The 19954-nt window shown below is 36.2% G+C and overlaps 1 long non-coding RNA gene across 1 annotated transcript in view; it reads left to right on the plus strand.

Annotated features, from left to right (window-relative positions):
- Positions 1-17355, plus strand: part of LOC144382122 (uncharacterized) — a 277759-nt gene extending 260404 nt beyond the window's left edge. Inside the window, exon 3 of the long non-coding RNA XR_013448538.1 lies at positions 17130-17355. This is a non-coding gene — a long non-coding RNA (uncharacterized LOC144382122). The remainder of the gene's footprint in view (positions 1-17129) is intronic.
- The last annotated feature ends 2599 nt before the right edge of the window (positions 17356-19954 follow it).

The following is a 19954-nucleotide window of genomic DNA, read 5'->3' on the forward strand; positions in this document are numbered from 1 at the left end:
GGGAAAGTGGTTGGGGGTCAAACAGATTTATTTTAAAAATTCAGGATTCCATTTTGAACATTATTGGGGATAATGTGCCTTTCTTTTCCCTAATAGTAATCCCAGGCTAGCCACAAGCTACCATTCTTCAAAGTTATTAACAAGCTACCATCATGTGCTGGGTATTACCATTCTGGATATTACTTACTCTGACTCTAAAGTTGAATATGTACAACAGCAGTCAAGTGAAAATAATATCTATGGAAAAGTAATAAGCTGACCCAGAAGGTAAAAGTTAGTTACATGAGCCAATTACTCATACCCTCAGATTTTCTAGTGTTACCTTGCTTCTTTTTTAATTGGTACAGCTTTCTGGAGAGTTTCCTATGATCAGTTGGCTGGGTATAAAGAAAACTCAAGCCTAGTTTATTAGCTTTTCTTAGTATATTAACACAAGCTGAAGTGGACTCCTGTGGTGTACAGCCCCATTCAGGATGACCCTGAAATCTTCCCAGTGGGGAAGACTTCTTTGCTTTGAAAGGAAGGAAGGGTAAACCAAGGTCAGGTTCACCAGTGATTCCCAGCTAATGACTAATAGTCTGGCTGACTCTAGTCCATATGTAGAAGATGTTCTAAAAATAGACCAGAGGATGAGAATAGTCATATCTCATATAATTGCTCAACAAAAGACCTCTATTGTGGAAGAGATCCTTAACAATCAGGCAGACAGATGGGCTACTCTGTGAATGATTGTACTACTTTTGGGGAAGTACTTTTCTAGTTAGTTCCTGGTTTGATCAATGGGTTAATGAACAAGGGGACCATGGTGAAAGGGATAGAGGATATTACTGAGCAAGCAACCTGCACCTCTTTAACTGTTTTAGCTTTCTCAGGCTACTATAACAAATATCATAGACTGGGTAGCTTATACAACATTTATTTCTCACAGTTGTGGAAGCTGGAAGTCCGAGATGAGGATGCCAGCATGGTGAGAGATGGCTTCCTGGCTTGGAGACAGCCTCCTTCTCACTGTATCTTCACATAGCTGAGAGAGAGTTCTCTTCATCCCCACATATGAGCACAATCTCATCCCAGGGGCTCCACCCCCATGACCTCAACCAAATCAAATTATCTCCCATAGTCTCACCTCCAAACACCACCACACTGCGGATTAAGGCTTCAATATATGAAGTTGTGCGTCATGAACATTTAGTCCATAGCATTGACCAAGACTAACCTGGCTGCTGCCAATACTGATTGCCCATTTTCCCAATAGCAGGGACCAATCTGACTTCATTCTGGAACTGTACTGCAAGGACCAGTTAGCTGCCAGATGATAGGTTAATGATGTTGAATTTCTTCCATCATAAAAATGGAAGTGACTTGTACTCATTAAATTAGATACTTATTTAATATTTTGAATTTACTCACCTTTCTTGTTATATATGTTGAAATCTTTAGTGGATTCATTGCTTTCTCCATTATCATGGTAAACAACACAATGTGGCTTCAAATCAAGTAAGACCTGATAATCACCAGGTTTAGTGATTTACCACAGATGCCATCTCCAAGGTATTCCCGGCCTTACAGAATATCCAGGATGACATGTTTCTCAAAAAATTATGTTACCTCCATGTAATTTCCTGTAATTTTTTCCCTATACATCTTAACTTTATTGCATTCAAGAATCTGCCCTTTGTAGGTCAGTCATTATTTTTACAGCAAATTTGTGATGAAAATGTTATTCAAGAGCTAACAATGGTCTACATATTTTATAGAAGCTGCCAATAGCCCTAAATTCTCAATAACTTTCATAATCTGATCTCATTTTTCTGCCTTATTTTAATTATATCTAAGTGCCTTTCTAAACTTGCTCTTTTGTCATGACATAATACATTGAAAACTAACTTCTCCAAATAATTTTATCTCAATATAGTTATTTAATTCAACAAGTATTTTTTGAGCTATCATAGTTTATACCGTACTGCCTTAGGACTAAAAAAAAATGGAAAGTTGCATGAGACAAAGTCTTGTCCTTAGAGCATTAACAATTATAGAAACTTCCATCATTCATTCAGTAAAGGCTTTTCTAATACCTCCAAAATGTTGAGTCTGAAGGAAATGCTAAAAGACCCGTAGCTGGAATAACGTTCTTTAGGGTAGCAAAATGACAATATCAGCCTAAAGATACTCTGGTGTCTCCCCCACTGAACCACCCACATACAGTTAAATATAGATAGGAAGCTATCAAGTCATATTTAGTTTAATTTGGGGTTCTTTATGTTTCTTACTGACAGCCTTATGAACTGTTCAGTTTCTGCTCTGAAAATTTTGAATGCTGGTGTCTCTAAAAGCTTGAAATTTTTAACTTTGTATTTCTATTTTGTTTAATAAGCACTTTGCATAAACCATCATTTCAACTCTTTGCTCAAGAAAAGTAAGTCCTGTTATACATTTCACCTAATTTTGGAAGACATTTTTTTAAAACTAGTCTCCAACAGGCAAGGAAATTATCATCTACTGCAATATTAACTAGAATGAAGTTAAAAATAGTAAAACTTATTTCATAAACTGGCATTTTCTTTATAATTTTTCCCAATGTTTTTCTTTCTTTTTTTAACAATTTGTTATAATTTTTAAAAATCTTCACAAAAGTGATATAACTGTTGCACAGCTAGGTTATAATAACTGCACAGCAAGGATTTCCAAGGATTTTGCTCTTTGTTCAGTATCTTTTTTTTTATTTCCTGAGAGAAGGTTATTGTACAATAATTACACACCTCGTTATACCTTATTACTTTAGAATTGTACACTCTTCTCTGTTACCTTATTAGAAAAGAGGATGGGATGTAACACAGGACTAACAGCAAGTATTGACAGGAATGGGCCATTAATAATTCCTGGCTCCAAACAGAAGCACTGATTATGATTAATATAATTATGTTAAGCTAACAAGAAAGAAAATATAGGTAACATATTCAAGTCCCTCTAGATTTCTTTCTTCTTCTTGATTAGGATGTAGAGACTTTTAATAGGAAAGAATTGAAAAGCATTGTGTTAAGGAGAAAGAAAGAGAGACAGACTGATTCAGAAAAAGGGAGGGAGAGATGAATCAGGAGAAAGACTTCACTTCTCAGTCCATATCTAACTCCCTTACTATCAAAATTCTAGTTTTACCCCAAGCAGATCATAAAAATAATGTATACCATCCATTATAGTCCTGTGCATTCCTCCACTTTCCATTCTTTCTTCCACATTTCAGTGAACTAAAGGAATGGTTAAAAGATGTCATCTCAACCTCCACTACAGTAACTCAGGAATTATTCAGTATTATGTGGATTTCAGATGAGCCCTAGCACACAACTTCAGGTGGTCAATAAGCAGGACAAAACCTGGTCATACACTTACTCAGATTTATTGAATGCCCATTATGGGCCAGGCACTAGTCCAGGACAACAAACACATTTATTAGTGAGAGGGATAGATACAAATATATGCAATCGTGAAGTTTATAATCTGGGAGGAGATAGATGCTGAATAAGAAATTAAGGTGAAAAATGTCATGAAGAAATACAGGATGGGAGCATATAATAGGGACCTAAAGTACTCTGGAGTAGGACAAACTGATTAGAGAAAGTGAAGAAAGTCATCCTTGTAGAAGAAAACTTTAAGCTAATCACTGGTGCCTTATAGAAGTTGGTGAAAATGTTTGAGGGTGGGAAAGGGGAGTTGATAGATTAGGAACAACAATCCCAGCAGAGAAAACATGCAAAGACCTGGAGGTGGGGACGAGCATTCTGCAGTTCATGAACTAAAAGAGTATTAATATGATTGGAACATTGAGAACAAGTGGGGGCACTCCTTAAAGGAGTTCCTTAAATCTCTGTCCTAAGCCCTCTTTTCTTCTCATTTTTTATTGTTTCTATAATGGACCATGGATTTTATTATGATCTACAAGAAATGGTTTACAATTTTATTTCTGTAGATCAGACATCTCTGAACTCTACATCATTATATACTACTCAAAGTCTTCAAGTGATTGCCTCAAAGACACCTCAAATGCCATGTGTACAAAATCAGACTCATCATCCTCACCTGAAAATCATCCTCTTCTGGTGTTCTCTGTCTTTCCATTATCTTGTCCTATAAACCAGAAAATTAGGAGTTATTTGGACAATTATCTCCATATTCCTTCCCTACTATATACAATCTATAATCAAACATGTTAATTTTACTTCTTACCTATCTCTGGATTTATTTCCATTTATCTCCATCTTCCACATCACCACCTTAGTCTAAGCAATCATCAGCTCACCTCTGCACTACTATGGAACCCTCCCCGGTTTTCTTGCATCCATTTTTCTAGCAATGTTTTATTTATTCTCGACACTGCAACATTAAAATTATCCACTGCAATATAGATTTCCTGCTTCTGCTTACCATAGAAAAGATGGAAAAAAAAATTCCTACCCTTACAAAAAAAAACAAAAACCAACAACACTGGACAATATGCAAATTCACATATTTTCTTGAGATACTTATAGAGCAAAGGTCACTGGACAAGCAACTAACCTGAAATTCAAGGAAGACAGGTGCTTGCAAAGAGAGATGTGGTGTTAACACTATGTTACTTGAGGCAGATGTCACAGAGCAGCGGTTAGAATGATTCAGCTAAAATTTTTAAGAAATTGGTAGAAGCTGAGTGTGGGCTAACAAGAGGATAGAACTCCTGGGGAGGGGGGGATAAAAAGAGTCTGGAGGAAGCATCACTTGCAATACTGGGGGGAGAGGGAAACAGTGGGCACTGTGAGAAAGACATGAACATCGCCACCCCAATCTTATTTCCCATCTTTTTTATTGAACAAAGGTCTTAAACTGCTGTGACAAGGGCAACAAGCAATAACCCCCATAGTGCCCTATGGCTCACTCCAACAATGAGTTGGCTAGATTGTATTTTTATTCTTGGTGGGAATGTCAGAGACCAGATATGTGATTATAATGGACTTCTAGTTAAAATGAACTATTTCTGACTTGTGGACGAATGCTCTAAAAATACAAGCTGACTATTCATAATCTTAAAAAAACAACTCATTGCAGCTGGGGGAGGGTCACAGAAAAAGACCCTCTACTCTTGGAGGTAGTGGTAGGAATATATGCTGTGCAGAGAAGTAAAGCTAGGAAAAGAGCTGGAGCACCGAGAAGTCCACATAACTTAAGTCCAGGAGCAGAGTGCTTCCTCAACTGAAAGCTTATTCAGAAAAATAGAGAATAACTCCATATTCCCCCATACTCCCAGGCTAACACGTGTAGAGTAACAAATAACAGCAATATACTAGTGTAAGAGGGATAAGAATATGAAGAGAGATCCTGTCTGAGCGATAGAACAGAGGAGAGACTTACAACTAAGACTGGAACAGATAGTGAGAAAAACTCTCTGGCAAGCCAGCTTCCAACCTAAACACAAAGTATTGATAGAGGAATTTGAAGTCAGTGGTATGCTTATAATAACCATAATAGTAACAAATCCCAAGTCTTGCTCAACTCTGGAAAACCAGACTCTAAATCTCACACTAATGGCCTAGAACAAAGGAAGGTGTGTCTAATTCCAGCCATAAAATCTCAGCCTCTGCTGTCTCAGATATGATGCTCAAGTTTCACCAGAAAACTGTGAGGTGTACAAAAAGTCAAGGAGAAATAGCACAATGACAAGAGACAAAGCAAGCTCTTTCATTCGAGCAAGATTCAGACACATTAAAGATGTTGGAACTTTTTTAAATAACTGTAGTTAATATTTTAAATGCTCTAATGGAAAGGGGGTAAAACAAGTTAAATGAGATGCTATGTCAGCTTAGAGATAGAAATTATTGAAAAAATCAAATGAAAATGCTATACATGAAAATACAATAACAGAGGTGAAAGCTTCTTTTAGTGAGCCCATAGGTAGACTCAACACAAAAAAAGAATAAGAGAAAGAGCAGAATTATATTCTTTGATGCTTTGCATTTGAGGATTTCTTCTACTATTACTACTAAAGAAGCTATTGCAACATTTAAGGAAGGAGTTGATAATCACCTGCACTAGGTAAGGGTGATGGTGGAGATTTGAGTCTCCCTTTAAGTCCACTGAGGGCATGGATAATGGAGCCATTTAATGAGATAAGAAATATTGAAGGAGGAGAAGGGGAGGAGGCAGAACTTCTAGAATGCAGTATAAAAACCACTTCAGAGCCTCTCACCAGAAAGGCAACAATTTAAATGGTGAAATTTTTTTTTCAAAAAAGTCATTTAGAGCCCCTGGAAAGTGTCATAAAGGCACATAATGAATAGAGAAACAATCACTTAAGACAATATACCAGCTCTCAATTAGAAAATCAAGAGTCTGTGGCTTTTGAGTCTGTGGCTTTTGTCCCTCCCTTTAGAACTCTCCCCAGTTCTATACTAGGGAAGTGCTACCCCAGGCATTCTACTCCAGGCAGGCATAATCAAGAAGATGAAGCTCTCTGGCCTCCTATCTCCAAGTATGGAGCTACAGTTTTACCCTAGCAGGGTCAGGTCAAGAGCATCTTTCATCCCCTCCTTCCATCCCTAGGCTGGTGTGGCAGAAAGTCTATTCTAGGCAAGTATAGTAGGGGATTGGATCTCCCTTTCCCCACTCAGTCCCTACTCAGGATGAAAGTACTTCTCCAGGGGTGGCAGGCTGAAAATACTCAGACCACATCTGCTCTCCTACCTCAGCTTGTTCCAGTTCAATGCCAGGAGGGACAAGCCAAGAAAAGCCACCACTGCAGGGCCCATTTAGGGAGCGGGAGTATCACTCCAGCAAAAGCATGTTTCCTTCTAGCTCCGATGCGGTGCTACAAAGATTATGCCCGGTGGGAAAGGCAGGCTCTAAGACTAAAGATTCGAAAGCTCCACTTGAGGGAACCAACTTTATTCGGAACAAAGCAAGGAGACTCCATGCCTAAAGGAGACATTCCCTAAAGGGCAGAAGCTTCACTGGTACAAAGGGCTTAAGCACAGTCTCTGACCAAACACTCACTGAACAATGAACTACTCTAGTAAAGGGTGACTCTTAGAAACCCAGAATTAAAATTAAATTACAGTCATCGCTGGCAGTCTGAAAGACTATGAATGCCCAAGGTGGCACCCTCTCAAAAAAAGGTACAGACAAAAAAACCTCTAAGCTACTAGTCCTTCACTGAACGTGGCGGGGTGGGGGGGAAGGTATACTCCCTGATTTGTACTAGCAGCCTCATGTCATACATACATTCACAATAAAGAATTAAAATCTAACTGGGAAAGGGAACTTAAGCATGACTTTCAACATGTTAGTGATTTATATCGACATAGGGCCACTGTCGATTTAAAATTAAAAATGTTACCAGAGATAAAGAGAGCCAATTCATAATGATAAAAGAGTTAATCCACCGGGAGGATATAGCAATTACATAAACACACATGTACTTAACGGAGCTGCAAAATACATGAAGCAAAACTAACAGAATTGAAGGGAGAAATAGAGAATTCAGTAATTACAGTTGGGGACTTCAATACCTCACTTTCAATAGTGGATAGAACAACTAAGCTGGAGATCAACAAGGAAATTGAAGACTTGAACAACTATAAATGGACTAGATCTACCAGACATCTATTAGACACTCCACCTAACAACAGACCGTATATTCTTAATTACACATGGGATATTCTCCAAGATAGACCATATGGTAAGCTATAAAACAAGCCTCAATGAATTTAAAAGCATTTAAATCATACGTAGGTGCTCTCTATCCAGAATAGAATAAAATTAGAAATCAATAACGGAAGAAAATTTAGGAAATTCACAAATATGTGGAAATTAATACAATCCTAAGTCACAAAAGGGTCAAAGAATAATCAAGGAGAAAGTAGAGAGTACTTTGACATGAATAAAATTAGAACATTATATACCAAAATCTACAGAATGCAGCTAAAAAGTGCTTGGAAGGAAACTGAAAGCTGCAAATGCCTATAATATAAAAAGAAGAAAGACCTTAGATTTATACCACAATATTTCATCCCAAGAAACTAGAAAAACAACACAAATTAAACCTAAATCAAGGAGAAGGAAAGAAATAATAAAGGATAGAGTAAAAATTAATGAAATAGAGAATAGAAAAGCAGTGAATATCAAAACTAAAAGTTGGTTCTTTGAAAAGATTAATGAAATTGAAAAATCTTTAGCTATACTGACCAAGGAAAAAAGAGAAAATTCAAATTAGTGAACTCAAGGATGACAATGAGGACCTCACTACAATCCCTACAGAAATGAAAGGACTATGAGAATACTGTGAATAACTGTACACTCACAAACTAGATAATTTAGATGCAATGGATACATTTCTGGAAAGACACAGACTTACAAATTGAATTAGTAACTTTTTAAAAACTTCCCACAAAGAAAAGTCTAAGACCAGATGGTTTTACTGGTGAATTCTACCAAACATTTAAAGAAGAATTAACACCATAAACTCTTCCAAAGAAACACAGAGGAGGAATACTTCTCAACTTAATGAGACCAATATTAACCTGGTATCAAAACCAAAGATACCACAAAAAAAAAGTACAGACCAGTATTCCTTATGAATGTAGATGTAAAAGCCTTTAAAAAAAAAAAAAGGCCTAGCAAATGAAATTCAGCAACATGTAAAACGTGTAAAAACATATACTATGACTATTCCAGAATGCAAGATTGGTCCAACATGCAAAAGGCAATGTAATATAACAATTTAATAATGTACAATACCATCTAGTCATCTCAATAGATGCAACAAAAGAATTTGACCATACTCAATAGTCTTTCACAATTAAAACACTCAAAAAAATAAGAATAAAAAGAGTCTTCCTCAACCTAATAAAAGGCATATAAAAAACCCCACAGCTAAGATCTTACTTAATGCTGGAAAACTGAAAATTTTCGTCCTAAAATCAGGAACAGGACAGCAATATTTGCTCTTGACACTTCTATGCAAATTGCGCTGCACATTCTAGCCAGGGCGATTAGGAAAGAAAAATAAATAAATGGCACCAGATTGGAAAGGAAGAAGTACAATAATATCTCTTTGTAGATGTTATGATCTTATATATGGAAAAATCACTAAATTTTAATTCCAGTGTAGTTAACATACAGTGTTATATTAGTTTCTGGTGTACAATATAGTGATTTCACAGTTCCATACATCACCCAGTGCTCATCACGACAAGTGCCCTCCTTAATCTCCATCACCTATTTCACCCATTCCTCCACCCACCTCCCCTCTTAACCATCAGTTTGTTCTCTGGAGTTAAGAGTCTGTTTCTTAAATATAAATTTAAAAAAGGAGGGGCATCTGGATGGCCTAGCGGTTAAGCGTCTGCCTTCAGCTCAGGTCATGATCCCAGGGTCCTGGGATCGAGCCCCGTGTGGGGCTCTCTGCTCAGCGGAGAGCCTGCTTCTGCCTCTCCTTCTGCTGCTCCCCCTGCTGTGCTTTCTCTCTGTCTGTCTCTCTCTCTGTCAAATAAATAAATAAATAAATACATACATACATACATACATAAAAGAAAAGAAAAGAAAAGAAAAGAAAAAAAGAAATATAAGACCTGTGCACTTCAAACTACAAAACATTATGGAAAGAAAATAAAGAAAATCTAAACAAACAGAAAGACATCCTCAAATCTACCTACAAATTCAATGTTTATCAGAATCCCAGCTAACATTTTTGCAGAAATCAGTGGTATGATTCTACAATTCATATGGAAATTCTAGAATTGCTCAAGCAATCTTTAAAAAGAAGCACAAAGTTAAAGGACTCACACTTCTTGATTTCAAAACTTACTACAAATCTATGGTAATCAAAACAGTATGGCACTGGCATGAGGACAGACATATAGACCAATGGGATAGACTAGAGATCCCCAAAATAAACCCTTTCATCTTTAGCCAATTGCTTTTTAACAAGGGTATTAAGATCATTTTATGAGAAAAGGACAGTCTTTTCAACAAATGGTGCAGAAAAAATTGGATATCCACAGGCCAGAGAAGGAGTTTCAACTTCTACCTCATACCATACACCCTAATGAAACCAAAATAGATCATAAACTTAAATATAAGAGCTAAAACCTATATGTAAGAAAATAGGGGAATAATCTTTGTGACCTTGGGCGAGGCAATGATCCTTCAGATATGACACCAAAATCACAAGTGACCAAAAAAAAAAAAAAAAAACCCGGAAAAAGAAAAATACTGGACTACATCAAAATCAAAACCTTTTTGTTGCAAACTATACCACCAAAAAAGTGAAAAAAAAGAAGAAAATATTTGCAAATTATATGTCTGATAAAAGACTTCTATACAGAATATATAAAGAGCATATAATTCCACATTTAAAAGGGAAATAACCCAATTACAAATGTATCCAATATGTTTCTAGCTTCTCTAGATTTGATGCTTTAATATTTGCCCTGAATGCATACCCTGGACATGCCTTATTCTAGACAACTTGATTATGTATGCCTGAGTTACCCACCTCTGTCATCACCACCACCCCCTGAGACTTTTCCTCTCAGAAACACACTCTTCAAATGCATAACAATCAGTCCAGAGTCCATAGCTTCAACTTCCTTTGTCATATTCTCACACTCTGAACCACTATCCGTCTACCCTAATCATTCTAGTGCTTGACAACCAGAGACAGTCCCTAAGTCCCAGAGCCTGCTGAAATGATTCAAAGTAGCCAATCCCTACCTCATACATTCCTTCTTGTGGAAACTGCAATAAGTTTTGTGACTAAGCTTGGTGCTTCCCCATGTGCCCCCTCCCAGCATGGCATGCCCCTCCTCTTGGGGACTGTAAGTAATAAACTAATATTTTTTAAAACAAAGAATTTGAATTGATATATCTCCAAGAAGATATACAAATGGCCAATAAACATATGAAAGGATGTTTAACGTCATTAGTCATGTAGGGAATTACAAATCAAAACCACAATGAGATATCATCTCACATCCACCAGGATGGTTATAATCAAAAACACATAATAACAAGTGTTCCTAGGATGTGGAGAAATTGGAACCCTTATACATTGCTGGTGGGAATGTAAAATGGCATGGCCGCTATGGAAAACAATTTGACAATTCTCAAAAATATCATATATATGAGATATATGTGTATATATATGATATATGTATATATATGACATATCATATATCATATGTATATGATCATATATATGACATCATATATATGATTATATATAATATATATTATATATATATTATATATATAATCTCCAAAACAAATGAAAACATATGTCCACATTAAAATTTGTATGTGAATGTTAATAGTAGCATTATTCATAATAGCCAAAAGATGGAAGCAATGCAAATGTCTATCAACTATTAAGCAGATACACAACTTATGATATCCATACATGGAATATTATTCAGCCATCAAAAGAAATCAAATGCTAAAGCATGGATGAACCTTAAAAACATTTTCCTAAAGTGAAAGAAGCCAGTCATAAAGGACCATATATTATATGATTCCATTTACATAAAATGTTGAGAATAAGCAAATTTTTATACAGACAGAAAGTGGATTAATAGCTGCCCAGAGCTGAGGGGTGGGGCAAAAAGTGACTGCTTGTGGGTATGGAGTATTTTGGGGGAGAAAAAGAAAATATAAAATTAGATCATGATAATGGTTGCACAACTCAGTGAACCTACTAAAAACAATGAGCTATACTTTTCAAGTGGATGAATTGTATAATATGTGAATTATATTTCAGTAAAGTTGTTAAGAATATTGGAGTAGCGGTTCCTTGAACATCCAAGTGAAGATGCTAAGTTTGTAGCTATAAATATTAATTTGATAGCCATTTGTACACAAGAGAATAGATACCAGCTATCAGACAGTGATGAGAAAATGAAAACAAACACCTAGTTGACTTTCTTCACTTTGTTAATTCATCATAGTGAATTTTTTTCAAACCTTGAATGTCTTACTCAATACTTCTGAGTACATTTTTATTGTATTTATCATAATTGCAATTGCTATTACATGTTCATTGTTAATAGTTCACTTTTCTGTGGGCTTTGCTATTTCAGTTGGCTTTGAAAGTGTCTTAATGCATAAAACTGGGCACGATAATTAATCCATTTGCATACAATATGGCTATTTGGGGAGTAGTGGGGGAAAAAAGCAGAAGAGAGGAGAAGAGAGGGAGTAATAGGAATAGTAGTAACTTAATAACTCTGCTAACATTCTTAGGGTTTTCTATGTTTTGGCAATAACCCTATGACTGAGATATTTGGCAAATGATGCTAGGGCATAGGGAAAATGGAATCAACCAAATTATTAGTAACTTCAGTGACCAAATCTCAAGCATAATCATTTTTTTTATTTATGACTATTTACTGATGTGCAACTGTATCTAAGAAAGTAATTAGACATTAAGTAATTTGTTTTTTATGATAATGGGGAAGTTAGGATTTTGCATTTGTTTGTGGTATATTGTTTCCTCGAGGACAGCTTTCAAGAGCAGTAGATGCATCTGAAATGTCAGTTGGGTAACACAGTAGAAGGTCCTCATAGGGACGCTTCCCTCTAAGTAGAAATTCTGAAGACCTTTCTAATAGAATTTCAACTGTGCTTTAATTAACTTGCCTGAAGAGTGCAAGTATTATTCAAATGAAGTCTAGCAAAGTTGTTTGGTATGTGTTTGAAAGAGCAGCTAATAATCGAAAAGGGAACACCAACAAGACTGGGAGCTAAAATGTTAACCCAATGATATTGTTGTGGAGCATATCACAATTTCAAAGAAATCTTCATGCCTAGTTATTTGGGGTTTTTTTCTCACATTTCAGCTTTATGTCTTTCTTTCATGTCCTCACCCAGTTCCCCTGAATAGTGGGCAGAGATTATGTGAAAGCATTCGAGGATATATTTAAATTTGAGATTCAGAAAGAGGTTAGACTATAATGGCAAATCAGAATTTTTAGAAGATGTAGACAGATGAGGTATAATTTTAAAATACATAGTATATTATAATTTTATGTTACAAGAGAAAAAAAACTACTGTTCTTGAAAGAGAAACTATATAGAATAAAGCTTAGCAATGCCTCACTAACTAGGAGGCACACTTAGGAGATATTAGGAGCTTTCACCAAGGACATACCTTTAGATCAGAATGCTGGGTAGTACGTGTATGGAATTCTCAGTTTAATCTAAAGGAACAAATGTTTTCAAAAGTTCAGAAACACTGATTTAAATAAATTGCTCCTTAATTTGTGAATATTTTAAGTTTGAATTTATTTTTGTTTTCCTTCGAGCATATGTATGCATAATATATATATGTATGCATAGACATATTTTCATCACAGTAATCATTTAATTGAGAGAGGATTTTTTAATTTATTTAAAACAACTGACCTTTCCATTTTTCATAAAACATTTCCTATAGTATATGTTATCATATTATGATCATTTAAGAATATTTTCGACAAATAATCTCTATCCTTTCCAGTGGGGGAGCATGTCTGGTTATTAGGAAATGCTTCCAGATTAGACCATGAATCAAAAAGAACCATGAGTACCTGTCCTATTCAAATGCTTACATCTGGGGAGAACAACACTTTAAGTGATTGAGACATGCGAGACTCTGATTAATGAAAAAATTCTAGAGAAATATGCCTATAACCTCAACGATGGCTAACAGCCTCCACTGTCTAAAATTTCCCCTTATATTTAAGTGAAATCGCTATTGATATACTGCATCTGCAACCTGTTTCTATTTATTCTCTCCTCATAGAAGATAGAAATTTATTAATTGGCCACCATCTTTCAAATAATATCTGTATTATACCTCACATTTTATTTTTAAAAATTAGAATTTAGGAAGCACAAAAAAAAAGTCCTATTAGAACTTCATTGGCTTTCAGAAAATATATATGGGTTCAAATCAAGGTTCTTCACTTATTGGATATATTAATATTACTCGATGTCTTAGTAATAAATGGGGATAGTCAGATCTATCTCAGGGTTATTGCAAAGATTAAATGAGACAAAGCCAATAAGGTGTATAGTACATCATAAACACTCATAAATGATAGCTATTATCAATAGCTATCAAATATGGTAAGGACTTCACTGGCTCTCTGCTCCCTTTCTTCTCGTAGGTGAGAAATGAAACCCATAAAGTTAGGAAATATGTTTAAAGACATCCCGAATCTGGGCCTCCTGACTCTTTCCTTCACCAGCCTCCAAGGCCTTCCCATTTCATACAGGAAAAAATTCCAAATTCCTCATCAAGTCCTAAATATCCTCAGTGAACCCTGCCTACCTGTCTACATCCATTTCCTATCATGCTGCCCACTGGCCCCAAGCCTGCGATTGCAGAATCACCCTGACGTCTCATGGGATTTCAAAGTCTCACAGAGCTCCCAGACCTCCTGCCTACCCCCTCTTCCACGCCACCCTGCATTCTTTACAGCCTTCTAGCATCGCACCACCACGGCTGGGCGCTGGCTTGTTTTATGTCTGCATCTCTCCACTAGAAAACAAGCTCCTGTGGAAAAGCAGCACAGTTGGTAGCACTTCTGTTTCTGCTTCTGTTTCCATCCTTGAGAGGATTTCAAGGGAGAAATGCAGGACAGTTTGGAAGCGAGCACTTTGGGTGTGAATATTCAACAACAGCTGGGAGTGGTCCAAAGAGGTCCTCTGAACAAATACATGTCTTTAAACACCATGGGAGGTAGGGGGGTCTGTGTCAGGTATTCAGATAAACATGGTAGTGGAGTCAGATGATAAATATTTGCTCTCTTAGGAATAAAATGATTCTTTGTATATATTAAGCTCAACCAGGGATTTCCTCTGCTATTTGTTTACTTCTCATAATCATACTTATTCTAATTGTTATTACTTTACTTTCATCTTTAATAAACACGCTGTATGTGTTTTTAAATCTCTCTTGTGTTTATAATTGAACAAGTATACTTAATACTTAGCAATCTGCACAGTAGCCTGCTCTAAATTTGTGACCTATTATATATATCTCAGAGCCCCGTGGTAGCTGATCTACACAAGATTTATCCTCAGGAAAGTCTCCTTTTCGTTTTTCAGTCTCTCTCTCTCTCTCTCTCTCTCTCTCACACACACACACACACACACACACGCACACAAGTCTTGGTTAGTAGCTCTTCACTCTGTTGCAGAGCTTCTGAACTGCTACAGAGTGACTGACAGGAAAATTAAAAAAAAAAAACACAACTAACAAAGACCAAAAGAAAGTATGACATGGAGATAGAAAAAAGGAAAAAGAACAACTTTGAGCAAAAATGAAATGAGTGAGTGGCAGGACTGAAGTACGAGATGTTGGCACAGATCCAAAAAACTGTCCAGAAACAAAGACTGAAATAATATAAATGTTTGGCTGTGAATTAAAGGAGGAAGGAAAACTCAAGGATATGTCAAATGTATATCAATAGCACTGTCTCTACCCAAAAGACAGATGGACAAATGTCCATAACCTTTGGTCTGAGTTTATATATTTAAGTTTGTCTGTGTGCGTATATGTGTGCACACAATTATGCTTAACTTTCTGACAATTTCTTAGTATCTGGAAAACAGAGAATTTAGGTATTTAAAACATTCTCAAAGATATATCATTCTTCTTTTTCAAGGGGGCAGCTGTTAGGCCCTAACTCAGGACCTAAATCAAGCAAGCTAATTATTTGGTGCCCTTTCAAAATAGTCCTTAAGCAATTTTCATTCCAACTGAGTTAGCAAAGATGGAGAGACATCAATTTTCTACTTTTCACATATAAAGTTGCTTATTAATTTGCTTCCAGTGACTAAAGTAAAAAAAGGCAACGTGTTTTCTGAATCTTGAGGTTTACATTCCACCTTCAATTTTCTTTCCTGAACCAGGTGTGTTTGGGAAGCATCACACTAAAGTGATTAAAATTTAGAGAATAAGGAAAATCACTTGTTCACAGTAAATAGCAGTATGCTATCATTATTTTGTTTCTGAACCTTAGCAGCTGGTGACTGCCAAGTTCAGGTGACTGTCTACTAGCTAGCTTCAGAGTTGGCTGGCAAGGACCGTTTTTTCTTTTCTTTCTTTTTTTTTTAATAAATTTCCATTCAGGGCAGCGCCACTTTGGTAGGAGCAAGACCAATATTCATTTTGCCAATAATATAAGGAGTTGCTTGTGGAAACCTGAGTTTTTTGGCACCATATATTTGATTTATTCCACTGAAGTTTTAGCGCCCCTTACAGATTAGCACCCCTGGTGAGAACCAGCTGGCCCTTAATCCAGCTTGTCCCTCACTCAGAGTGTATTTGGTATTCAACATTGTGCTGGACTTCTTAGCACATGAGACAAGAAATAGGAGGTGTAAGGATTGGAAAGGGGAAAACAAAATTGTCAGTATTCTCAGATGCTATGATTAGCTAAACAACAACAAAAAAATCAAATGAATCTAGAAGAACAAATCCAAAATTTAGCAAGATTATAGGATTAATGATATTCCTATAAACCAGCAACAAAGATAAAAACTAATAATATAAGATGGTTCCATTCAAAAGCAGTAATGTACCTAGGAATAAGTTTAGCAAAGTATGTATAAGGCCTTTATGGAGAAATTTGAGAAATTTGTTGGAAGACATTGAAGAAGATCCTCATAAATAAAGTGTATGCCTGAGGATGGGAATACTCAGTATGTTAACAGTGCACAGATCTCCAAACTAATCTGTAAATATAATACAACTCCAAACAAAACCAACTTTTTTTAGTGGAAATTTACAGATATAAAATTCTTATGGCATGGTTAAGGGTCAAGATGAGGCAGTGATTTAAAAGAAAAAGAATAAGGACTTAGCTCTAACTCTAAGAGTCATAAAAATATATTATGAAATTATGGTAATTAAAACTGTGTGGTATTGCAATTAAAATAGACAAAAAGATAATTGGACCAAATTAAAGAGCTGAAAAAGAGCTGGGAGTATACAAGGGAACAGGGTTCATGATAGGAAGAGCATCACATATCAGTGAGGGAAAGGATGGGATAATGGTGACATTGTGTGGTTATTTATCTGTCATTATAGAAGATTAAAATTGCCTTTTTCTCTCTTACAGTTCTCAAAAATACATTCCAGATGGATGAATACTCAAATGTGAAGAGTAAAACTTTTAAAAACATTTAGAAGAAAATGTACAGACTTAGCATACGACCTCATGATAAAGAATAACTTTTGAAAAAGGCACAAAAACACAATTCATAAAGAAAAGCACTGATAAATTTGATGACATTACAATGAAAGTTTCTTTATGACAAAAAAAAAAAAACAACAGACTGAAAGAAGATACCTGTGGTGCATACAACCAACGATGGTTAGTGTTCAGAATAAATTAATAAATCAATGTCTATAAATCATAAGGAAAAGGCAATCATATGATATTGAATTGGCAAGAGAAAAAATTCATGGGCCCAACAAGCATTTGGAAGGACCTCAACAGTGTTCATTAGGTGCAGTGGGGAGTGTGGATTTGCTCCTTCCCCTTTCATCCTTCCCTTCCTATTTGAAGGTGAAGAAAGTAAAAATACATTTCTAGACTCTAGCTGTGAGGATTCCAGATGTTTCCTCTATTGGGTGTACTGTGGGGGGCAGTTTCACTAGGCAGAGAGAAGAGGAAGCCATTTTTTTCTGTCCCATTCAGCTGTTTTTGCAGGCACACAGGGTGGAAATAAACGTGATCTTGCCTATGACGGGCTTCCAGTATCCATTCTCTAGCTGCCTGGGTTGTGAAAATTATTTGCAGCAGGTGCCCCAGTAGAAGGGACTTTCGTTATGACTTTCTGGTCACTGATTGACAGCGATGGAGTGAATGATTTCAACTCATGATTTCCAGAGGTAGCCTCAGAATTGGAAGTTCCCCTAAAAGGGCCGGTCTGCTTTGCTTTGGTTTTACTCTGGAGGACTGGCCTAAAAGCTGTTACCTTCCCACTCTTCCAATAATTATGTAAGCTCCCAATTTCTCTATTAAAAGTCTTCCTTCTCAATATACCTGGAGAGTCTTTTTCCTGCTCTGAACACTGATTGATACAACAGAAAAATGTTAATTAAAAGTATGCTTATTTCATAGACCTCCTATAGACAAAAATTTTAAAGTCTGATAATAACTATACATTGCTGAGAGCCGGGAGTAGTGTTGAATGAGAAAGCTATCATTTGTAATTTTTAAGATCAAAGAGACAGAGAATAGGCAATATTATTTAGTGACTAAGGGGATAGATTTCAGATCCAGGTACATAATGGTTCAAATCATGGCTCACCTACTCATATGGCAAGTCTCTTTAAGTTTCAGTGTCCTCAGCTCTAATATGTAGAAAATAATACTTACTTGTAGTATGAGAATTAAATGCAGTAATGAATATTATCTTTTGAGTCCAAAAATGCCATAAATGGTAGGTATTATCAGATTATATTTCTACTAAATGAAACTGAAAAAAATACAAAATAAGTGGGGAAAAAGGAGAAATTCTGGAAAATGTAAAGCCTTGTGCTATATTAGAGTTTAGGAGGAAATGAGAAATTCGTACTGCCTGGACTTTCCAGACCGTGGCTGAAGAATGTGATGACCCAGTCTTTAATCCATAAATTGATTGTTATAATTCCCCACTGATCTATTTGTTATAATCATTACCCCAAACTGTACCCTCAGTTTACACTACTCCAGACTGTTTGTCTCAGTGTCACACTGTGGCCGCTGCCCCTGACCTTCACGGAATGGGTGCTCTGCTGGACCCCACTCTCCTCTGCTGATGTTGGCCCCACCCTGGCCTTGAGAAGGAGCACTGATCTTTCAATTTCCCATAATATAACTCAGACAAGAAGGAGAAAGTAAACAGGATCTGCTGAAGGCTTGAGAAAATAAAACACAAGATACATCAAATAGCTTCTACCTGCTTTAAAGTGTGTCTCTTCTTAGGACTCACATATTTAAAGCAAAATTTTGAGCCCTTGCGTTACCATGGCAGATCTTTTCCCAACAGGAGTCACCTCCCACCCACCATCAGGATGTCCAGTTTCCTCCATACAGCAAAGGGCAGGCCCAATCCATTCTCTTTTGGCCCCAGAACACAATGTTCATCTCAGTTTTTGCTCCAGGATGATTGTGGGAAATTTTCAATTATTTCAGGACAAATTCTATACCCCAATATGTTTTTTACCCCAAACCTGTTAATAATTAATTACAATGTTTTACATTGCTAGGTTTTCTGATATTGAACTACTTTGGCATTCTAGGGATAAACCAGATTTCATCATGATGCATTATTCTTGGAATGGACTGCTGTATTAATTTAACATATAACTTTATATGTATCTCCATAATGAAATTATCTACTACTTGATCTTTTCTGTGACGTTTTGCCTGGTTTTGTATCAAAAATTACTAACCTCAAAAAGTTAGTTGCATAATTTGCCATAATTTTTCATATTATAAAAAATAGGGATGATCAGTTCCTTGATGGTTTGGTAGATCTCTCCTATAAAACTACTTCTGTCTGACGTCATTTGCAGGAGGATATCTTTATTACCATCTTACTTTCTCTTACCATAATTGGTCCCCTCAAAACATTTTTTTCTTCTGGAAGTCTCTGTCTCTTAATCCCCTTTATCTATTTTACCCATCCCCACATTCACCTTCCCCTCTGGTAACCACCGGTTTGTTCTCTGCATTTAAGAGTCTGTTTATTGGTGTGCTTCTTTGTTTGTTTTGTTTGTTTGTTTTGTTTCTTAGATTCCAAATACCCTATGTGAAGTCACAGGGTATTTGTCTTTCTCTGTTTGACTTATTTCACTTAGCATAATACCCTCTAGGTCCATCCATGATATCACAAATGGCAAGATCTCATTCCTTTTATGGCTTAGTAATATTCCATTATAAATATATGCCCC

Source organism: Halichoerus grypus, chromosome 6 (genome assembly GCF_964656455.1).
Source record: "Halichoerus grypus chromosome 6, mHalGry1.hap1.1, whole genome shotgun sequence".
NCBI classification, from domain to species: Eukaryota; Metazoa; Chordata; class Mammalia; order Carnivora; family Phocidae; genus Halichoerus; species Halichoerus grypus.